Source organism: Cricetulus griseus, chromosome X (assembly GCF_003668045.3).
Source record: "Cricetulus griseus strain 17A/GY chromosome X, alternate assembly CriGri-PICRH-1.0, whole genome shotgun sequence".
Taxonomy (NCBI): Eukaryota; Metazoa; Chordata; class Mammalia; order Rodentia; family Cricetidae; genus Cricetulus; species Cricetulus griseus.
In genome coordinates, this window is record NC_048604.1 from 88,172,906 (window position 1) to 88,182,014 (window position 9,109).

The following is a 9,109-nucleotide window of genomic DNA, read 5'->3' on the forward strand; positions in this document are numbered from 1 at the left end:
ATATATTTATAGCACAATTAACATTTGTTTATTAAAAAACAAATGAATTATAAAAATCCATGAACTTACCTCCAGGCGTCTTCTAAAAATTTCAAACTATCTACTTTAGTAGGTGATGGTGTCAAAGAGTAGTGGTGTTACTCTTTGCCCCCCCCTCAACCCCTACTTCTTTTGCCATTTTTGTATTATGGAATACATTCTTACTAATTATGTCATCTGCAATTAGGATTGTTTAGTGACATTGTCATTCCCTTACACCTTCATTGTTATTTTACTAGCAGTATATTGTAATTAGCCTTTTATATTTGACAATCCAAGTTTTAAAAATGTGGAATGTGAAAGAATTTGGTTTCTTGTTCATCTGTATAGTTTCTTTACAATAACCTTGCAACTCCTTACCAAAGGGAAAATAATGCAGTTAATTAACTTTTGGTACTAAAGCGTACTGTGCAATGCAGTTTCCAGTTGTAAGCAGATGGTATAGATGATGCTCATCTAAATGAGAAGGCAGTAGTTGGGGATGGGAATGAGCAACTTATTTTAGAAAACAGTAATGATGATCTCTCCTGTTATAGGTATATTTGATACAGTTTATTGATGCAGTTGCCCTGCTTCTAAGAGTTACTACCAACGACAATGGAGGATGTGCAAGAAATAGACGTTTTTCACTCTATGTGATTTGAGAATAAGCAAGTTAAGAAATTGTAGCAGTTGAATATGAGAAGTGGGCAACCACAGCTAAAAAGGGATGAATGCAAAGAGAGCTGAGTCAGCATGACCACAGGTTTTACTATGGGGACTCATGGGACTTTTCTCAGTTCATTCTTGTAGTGGCCTGAATGCTAATTTCAAATACAAGCACGGTGCTGAATTTACATTTTCCCTTCTGGAATTACTTCCACTGTATGTGAGTACACTCACACTCCTACTACATTAGAACACAATTGTTCTTGGTATGAGGCTGAGAAGATGAATCCAAAAATTTATTCTCCTGATGGACAGGTGACTTTATTTCTTACACACTTATTTTAACTGTCAGAACTAACACTCACCTGTGTTAAAGAGACTTACCTGAAAATTTCATGAGGGAGTCCTTTTGGGGTTTGCTCCTTCAACTTTCAATACCAAAGGAAATGTCTGTCTAGATTGAGGGATGCCACAGAAAATTACATAGAAGAGTGTATCTCCAGTGACATGAAAGAATTGTGATGAATTCTAATGTTATAGGGAAATTATATTTAGAGCATAAAAAGTGTGATTTATATCCTGCCCCAGGAAATATTCTTGCATTATATTATCTCACATTTTTGTCTGTCATCCTTATTTCACCCTACTTCCCCAGTGGCAAATATATTTTAGAACACATGCTAAGTATTTTCTTATGGAAGTATTTTACATTTTGTTCTTGGGTAATATGCAAATTAGGAATTCACAGAATTATTAATGCTTTGTAGTCTAACAGATTCCTTATGATTCTAAACAAATTTCTTTTTTTCACTCTTTTAGCAATGAAATAACAAAGCCTATTCAAAATTAGAATCACAGTAATTATGAAAATATTTAATATATGGATGTCTTTCATATATATATATATGTTCGTGTGTGAAGGCATATGAAATATATATATATATATATATACATATGTATATATATATATATATTATGAAATCTATGCTGGATTAAAACATTGTTAGGTGTCCTACATAAAGGTAAAAGACACAATTAATACACATACTTATGGAGGAGTCGAATTTATCTCAGAATGTACACAAATACAAATTGAAAATTATGGTACATGGCAGTATGATTGATAAAAAATTCTTTATTATTAGTTCTGTGCACATATTGTCTTTTGGGAACTGTCATTATTCATGCAGTCATGGAATTACTAATGACAGTCAACACTTTTCATGGAATACAATGGCTATATAAATATATTATATATTATTTTATGTTATTTAGCAAGAAATAAAAAAGCTAAACCAAGAAAACCTCCTTTGTCCTTACACATTAATATCTATTTTCTTTAGTAATCCCATCATTTGAGTAAGCATAGACTATGTTTTTCTTTATAGATGTTTTAATAAGTTTAGAAAGGGCACATCCATAGATTAAAATTTCAGACAACATAAATGACATAAAAAGAGGGTCTTAGATTGTGTATGTCAGGGTTTTATTGCTGTGAAAAGAACCTACGACCACAGCAACTCTTACAAAGGAGAGCATTTAATTGGTTTGGCTTATAGTTCAGAGACTTAACCCATTATCACTATAGAGGGAAGCATGGTGTCATGCAGACTGATATGGTACTGGTGAGGCAGTTAAGAGTTCTACATTTAAATCCATAGGCAGCAGAAAGGGACTGCTACACTGGGCATGGCTTGAGCATCTGAGAACTCAAAGACTGCTCCCATGACCACTTCCTCCAAAAGGCCCCCCATAAGCTCATAGCCATATCATAATGAAAACAGTACTTATTCCAACTTCAAAAGTCCCCATAGTCTATCATAGTATCACCACTGTTTAAAAGCCCAAGGTCCAAAGTCTCTTCTGAGACTCAAGACAATTTCTTAAATGTAATTTGCTGTAATATCAACTTCTTTTCAGCTTTGGTAACTGAAACATACTTTTTCTCCTTCCACTCTCTGTTAGCATCCCTCTTTGGCAGGCATTCCAAGGCTCTGGCATCTCCAAAATTTTGGGTTCTACAAGGCAATCCAGTCAACACATTCACAGCTTCACAAATTGGATTGTCTATCCTCCATGCACGGACACCCCTGACACACACCTGGCCTCAGTGGCTTTCCTTAGTCATGGAAAGAGATTCCATAAAATATCCCTTTTCTTGTATCTTTGACTAAAGCAAGAGCCACATAGCCAAAGCTGGTAAGCTCTACTGCTTGCTGGGGCTGGAACATGTTACACTTGCTCAATTACCTCTTCACCAGCTTTTGGTTTTGTTTGCTACCTTCACTGCCTAAGCTTGGCTGTCCTTGAACTGGCTGCACTAGATAACTCTCACAATTAATAAACAATTTGCACAAAGCAGCAGGGTACAAAATGAGTGTACAAAAGGAGAAGACTTGCAAGAGTCAACAACCAAATACAACAAAACATGATACGATAAGAGAAGGCAAAAAGCCTCAAACAAAGGCTGGCCAAAGCAAACCAATAGGAGGAAGAATCCCAAAAGCAGCTCCCACCAAAAAAATAAATAAATAAATCAAAGACACACCCTCTCCCACAGTTAGGAGTCCCATAAAAATACCAAGCTAACAACCAAAACATATATGCAGAGGACCTGGTGCAGACTCCTTTAGGCCCCAAAACCTGCAGTCTCTGTGAGCCCAACTTACTTTATTCAGTGGCCATGTTCTGCTGGTGTCCTCTATCCTCTCATTCCTACAATCTTTTCTTTCCCTTCTTCCATAAGGTTCCCAGATATATGAGGGGAGGACATGAAGGGAAAACAAATACTAAAGAATTCAATTTTGCTGAGTGACCACCTTTCCCTCTGGACTGCACAGCCACTGGGCCCTCAATCCCAGGACAAAACTCCAGGCCCTTCCCCCACCTATGTCATCCATACAAGCAGCTCAGCAGAAAAGACTCCTTCAGGCAGGCTACACTAACAACCCCCCATGGGACCCTGCAAATTGAAAATCCCACTCTGCCCCCAATCCCACCCATCCCCCACAACCTCAACAACTCAGTGAGACACAAACAATCTACTGCACAGAAAGGACTGAGAGGTGAGTGACCAGCTTCCCATCTGGACCACGTAGCCACCAGGTCCTCACTCCCAGGGCAAAACCATAGGCTCTTTGCCCCCATATCAGTCACACTAGCAGATCAGCAGGAAAGACTCCTTCAGGCAGGCTACACCAACAGCCCCCCGTGGGACCCTGTAAGCAACAAATCCCACTCCACCCCCATTCCCACCCATCCATGAGGACCTTCGTGGCTCCTTGGATGACAGACATCTACTTGAGAGAGAGGACTGAGAACTTCCCCCCGGACCATAGACATCTACTGCACAGAGAGGCCTGAGAGAGAGGATTAAGAGGGTTACATCAAGAAGCAAAGACACAGCATGCACCAAGCAGAATAAAAGATGTGTAGATGTCAATACAAGAATACATTCAATAACCTAATAGCAATATGGCAACACCACAACCTAGTGGTACTACATCAGGAAGACCTGCACATCCCAATGCAGAAGAAACAGAAGAAAATGACCTTAAAAATAACTTGGTCAAGATGATGGAGGCCCTTAAAAAGAAATGAAGAATTCCCTTAAAGAAATGGAGGAAATAGCAAGCAAAACAATTGAAATAAATCAATAAATCTCTTAATGAAATCTAAGAAAAAAACTAACAAACAAGTCCAAGACTTGAAAATTAAAATGAAAGCAATAAAGAAAACACAAACAGATGGAATTCTGCGAATGGAAACTCTAGGTAAGCTAATGGGAACTATAGATGCAGGAAATAATTAACAGAGTGCAAGAGATGGAAGAGAGGATCAGAGGCATTGAAGATACTATAGAGGAAATAGATTCATCAGTCAAAGAAAATATTAAAGCAAACAAAGTCATAACACAAAATGTCCAGAGAATCTGAGACATCATGAAAAAGTGAAACCTAAGAATAATAGGGATAGAAGGAGAAGAATAGCAGCTCAAAGACACAGAAAATATATTCAACAAACTCATAGAAGAAAAATTTCCAACCTAAAGAAGGAAATACCTATGAAGATAAAAGAAGCCTACAGAATACCAAATAGACTAGACTAAAATAAAGTCCTGTCACCACATAATAATCAAAACAAAAATATATAGAATAAAGAAAGAATATTAAGAGCTACAAAGGAAAAGGTTCAAGTAACATATAAAAGCAGAACCATCAGAATAGCACCCAACTTATAAATGGAATTCTCAAAGTCACGACGTAAACATATTATGCCAACTCTAAGAGATCATGGATGCTAACCATGACTACCATATCCAGCAAAATTTCAGTTAATGTAGATGGAGAAAACAAGGTATTTCCTGAAAAAACCAGATTTAAATAATACCTATCTACTAGAAGGAAATCTCCAACCCAAGGAGGTTAGATGTACCCAGGAAAAGAAGACAATAAATAATCCCACACCAGCAAATCCTAAAGAAAGTAAATAGACACAAATCACCACCAAAAATAACACAAATCAACAATCAATGGTCATTGATATCCCTTAATATCAATTGACTCAACTAGACTACAAAAAGACACAAGCTAACAGAATGGATAAAAAACAGGATCCATTCTTCTGATGCATACAGCAAACCCACCTCAACTTCAAAGACAGACATTTCCTTAGAGTGAAAGGATGGGAAAATACTTTCCAATCAAATGGACCTAACAAGCAAGCTGGTGTAACTATCCTAATATCTAAAAAAGACTACATACTAAAGGTAAGCAAAAGAGATGAAGGACATTTCAAATACATCACAAAAAATCCAGCAAGTCTTAATTATGAATATATATGCCCCAAATACAAGGACACTCATATTTGTAAAAGAAACATTACCAAAGCTTAAATCACACACCAAACCCCACACACCAATAGTGGGAGACTTTAATGACCCACTATCACCAGTGGACAGGTCTGACAAACAAAATTAACAGAGAAATAAGGGATCTAACAGATGTTACAACCCAAATGAGATTTACAGACATCTATAGAACATTCCGCCCAAACACAAAAGAATTACACCTTCTTTTTAACAACAATTGGAACCTCCTCTAAAATTGACCACATACTTTATTACAAAGCAAATCTCAACAAATACAGAAAAATTGGGATAACCCCCTATATCTTTTTTTAAAGAGGACAAACTCATTTATATGTTACTTGTTACTGCAAGCTAAACATTTTTCTTTGTTATGAAAAATAGATATGAACATTAAAAATGTGTTCATGGTTTCTCGTGCTTCTAGTCTTTTAAATTCTATTTTCTTGCAGAATTAGAGGAATTGACAATTAGAGTTAAATTGTATGTCTTAATAGAATTACAAAGAAACATAAAGACACCATCTGTAAACAAAATAATCCCACCATCTATGAAATCATTTCTACATTTAAACATAATAATGGCTCTATAACAGTAAGGCAGAGACAGCCATAAATCAAAACTCAGCAGGGTTCAACATGCAGATCAAGAACAGGCCATCAGTGAGCATGTCAGCATGTGAGCATGTTAGCATGTGAGAGTGTTAGCACATAGATATCAGGATATGCCTTGTTTTTCTGTTTCTCTCACACAATATACCTATAAAGAGTATAAACATCTTTTTAAATTTGGTAGCCTTTAAGTTGACTCTAAACTTTCTTTACTCAGCAATATTAAAGGCAGTAATCAGAAAACAGTGACAGTGGGAGGGCCCATTCAGAATAATTGTATACACAATTTCATTTATTTTTTAAAACATCATTATCTAAAATGTATATGCCCTGACACTCCCAAACCACCTCTGGTCCTTTATCAAATTAACTCAGGACATAGGAAGCTCTGAAGGAAACACGGAGGCTCATTTCCAGGAAGACGACATGGCTGGCAGTAAGGACTCGCAGAAATATCTCCTAGGACCTGGAAGCATGTCAGCCACTGGGCCCATTAACCCACCATGCAATACACGGGGTCGCCGACTTTCAGGCTTCCAACTCTTTCTACTGAGAAATACATCCCAAAAAGGCGGGACGTCTAGTACAAACTCTTCACAGAGGGGTCACACAGGTGGTAGCTCTTCAAAGTTTCCAGTGGCTCCTTCCAGTCTATGATTCCAGTGTCTGGGTCCACTGTGGTCAAAATGCACCTGGGGCAGCTCAACACCTTCTTCATCTCTACATCACCAATTAGGAGTTCATCCTAAGTATCCGCCTCAAAAGCCTCGAAGCCTGACACCATGATGTTTGGCCTGAAGTATCCCATCTTCACCTTCTTCTTCAGCCTGGTGTTGAGGTCGGCTAAGGAGGCTTCAGAAATCAAATGGATAGGGCTGCAGTCTGGGTAGGCTACCTCATAATTCTGAAGGTAACTTTCAAAAGGGTAAAGTTTCTTTGTTGTCCTTCCTTTCACGCTGGTATCAAATTGAACCAGGCCCTGTAGGGCTGCATCTTCAGGTAGTTGGTGAACCACTGAGCTACCTCATCGCCACAATCTCTGCCTTTGATGTCGAGACCAAATAGCCTGCAGTCATGGATCTCATTCGACGAAGGCATCTTGATAGGCAAAACCATCGGGTCCATGCATGGAGCTTCGAGCATCAGATAGTTGTTCTCCATGGTGATGGAAACCAGCACAAGACAAGGCTCCTGGTGGGCCGTGATCATGTGTCCATCTTCCTTAACCACCATCCAAAACCTGTCGTGCACTTTGCCTCAGCCAGCCCCATGTCGGTGCACTTGGTCTCCCACATCGACACCCCCTTGCAGTAGATCCAGACCTTCGACACCGTCCCCACCTCTGAGACACACATGAAGACAGGCCACAGTCCCCAGGGCCAGCACCACCGTGGCCAGTCCCAGGGCGGCAACCCCCTATATCTTATTGGACCACCATGGCTTAAAGTTAGAATTTAACAAGAGAAATTCTAGAAAGCCTCCAAACTCATGGAAACTGAATAATGCCCAATTGAATCACCCCTGGGTAAGGAAGAAATAGGAAATTGAAGACTTCCTAGAATTCAATGAAAATGAATTTACAACATACCCAAACTTATGGGACACTATAAAAGCAATGCTAAGAGGAAAGTTCATAGCATTAAATACCTATATAATGAAGTTAGAGAAATTGCACACTAGTGAATTAGCAAAACATCAGAAAGATTTAGAACAAAAAGAAGCAAACCCACCCAGAAGGAAATAATCAAATTGAGGGCTGAAATCAATACAATATAAACAAAGAGAATAATGGAAAGAATAAATAAAACAGAGAGTTTGTTCTTTGAGAAAATCAACATAAGAGACCAACTGTTATCCAAACTAACTAAAAGGCAGAGAGAAAGAATATCCAAATTAACAAAATCAGAAATGAAAAGGGAAACATAACAATACACACTGAAGAAATCCAGATAATCATCAGGTCATACTTTGAAAACATGTACTCCACAAAATTGGAAAATCTAAAACAAAGGGACAATTTTCTCTATAGGTACCACACACCAAAATTAAATCAAGACCAGATAAGCAAATTAAATAGACATATATCCCCGAAGGAAATAGAAGCAATCATCAAAAGTCTAAAGCCCAGAACTGGATGGTTTCAGGGCAGAATTTTACCAGAACTTCAAATAAGAGCTGATACCTATACTCTTAAAATTATTCCACACAATAGAAACAGAAGGAACATTGAAAAGCTCCATTTATGAGGCTATAGTAACCCTGATACCCAAATCACATAAAGATACAACAAAGAAATACAGACCAATCTCTCTCATGAAAATTGATGCAAAAATACTCAATAAAATTCTGGCAAACCAAATCTAAGAACACATCAGAAAAAAATCAACCACCATGATCAAATAGGCTTCATCCAAGAGATGCAGGGTTGGTTCAACATATGGAAATCTTCCAGTGTAATCCACCATATAAATAAACTGAAAGAAAAAAACACATGATCATCACATTAGATGCTGTAAAAGCCTCGACTAAATCCAACACCCCTTCAAGATAAAGACCTTGGAGCAATCAGGGATACAAGGAACATACCTGAACATAACAAAGGCAATATACAACAAACCAACAGTCGATATCAAACTACATGGAGAGAAATTCAAAGTGATTCCACTAGAATCAGGAACAAGATAAGACCACCCACTCCTTATCTATTCAATATAGTAATAGAAGTTCTAGCTTGAGCAATAGGACAACAAAAGGAGATCAAGGGGTTACAAATTGGAAAAGAAGAAGTCAAACTGTCACTATTCACAGATGACATGATCGTATACATAAGTGATCCCCCCCAAAACGCTATCTGGTAATCTATCTGGGAGCTCCTACAGCTGATAAACACCTTCATTAATGTGATGGGATACAAGATTAACTCAAAAAATCAGTAGCCCTCCTA

General features: G+C 37.9%; 1 pseudogene; it reads right to left on the bottom strand.

Moving 5' to 3' along the window:
* Positions 1-6,658: 6,658 nt before the first annotated feature.
* LOC100770885 lies at positions 6,659-7,451 on the bottom strand (annotated as a pseudogene).
* Positions 7,452-9,109: the final 1,658 nt, after the last annotated feature.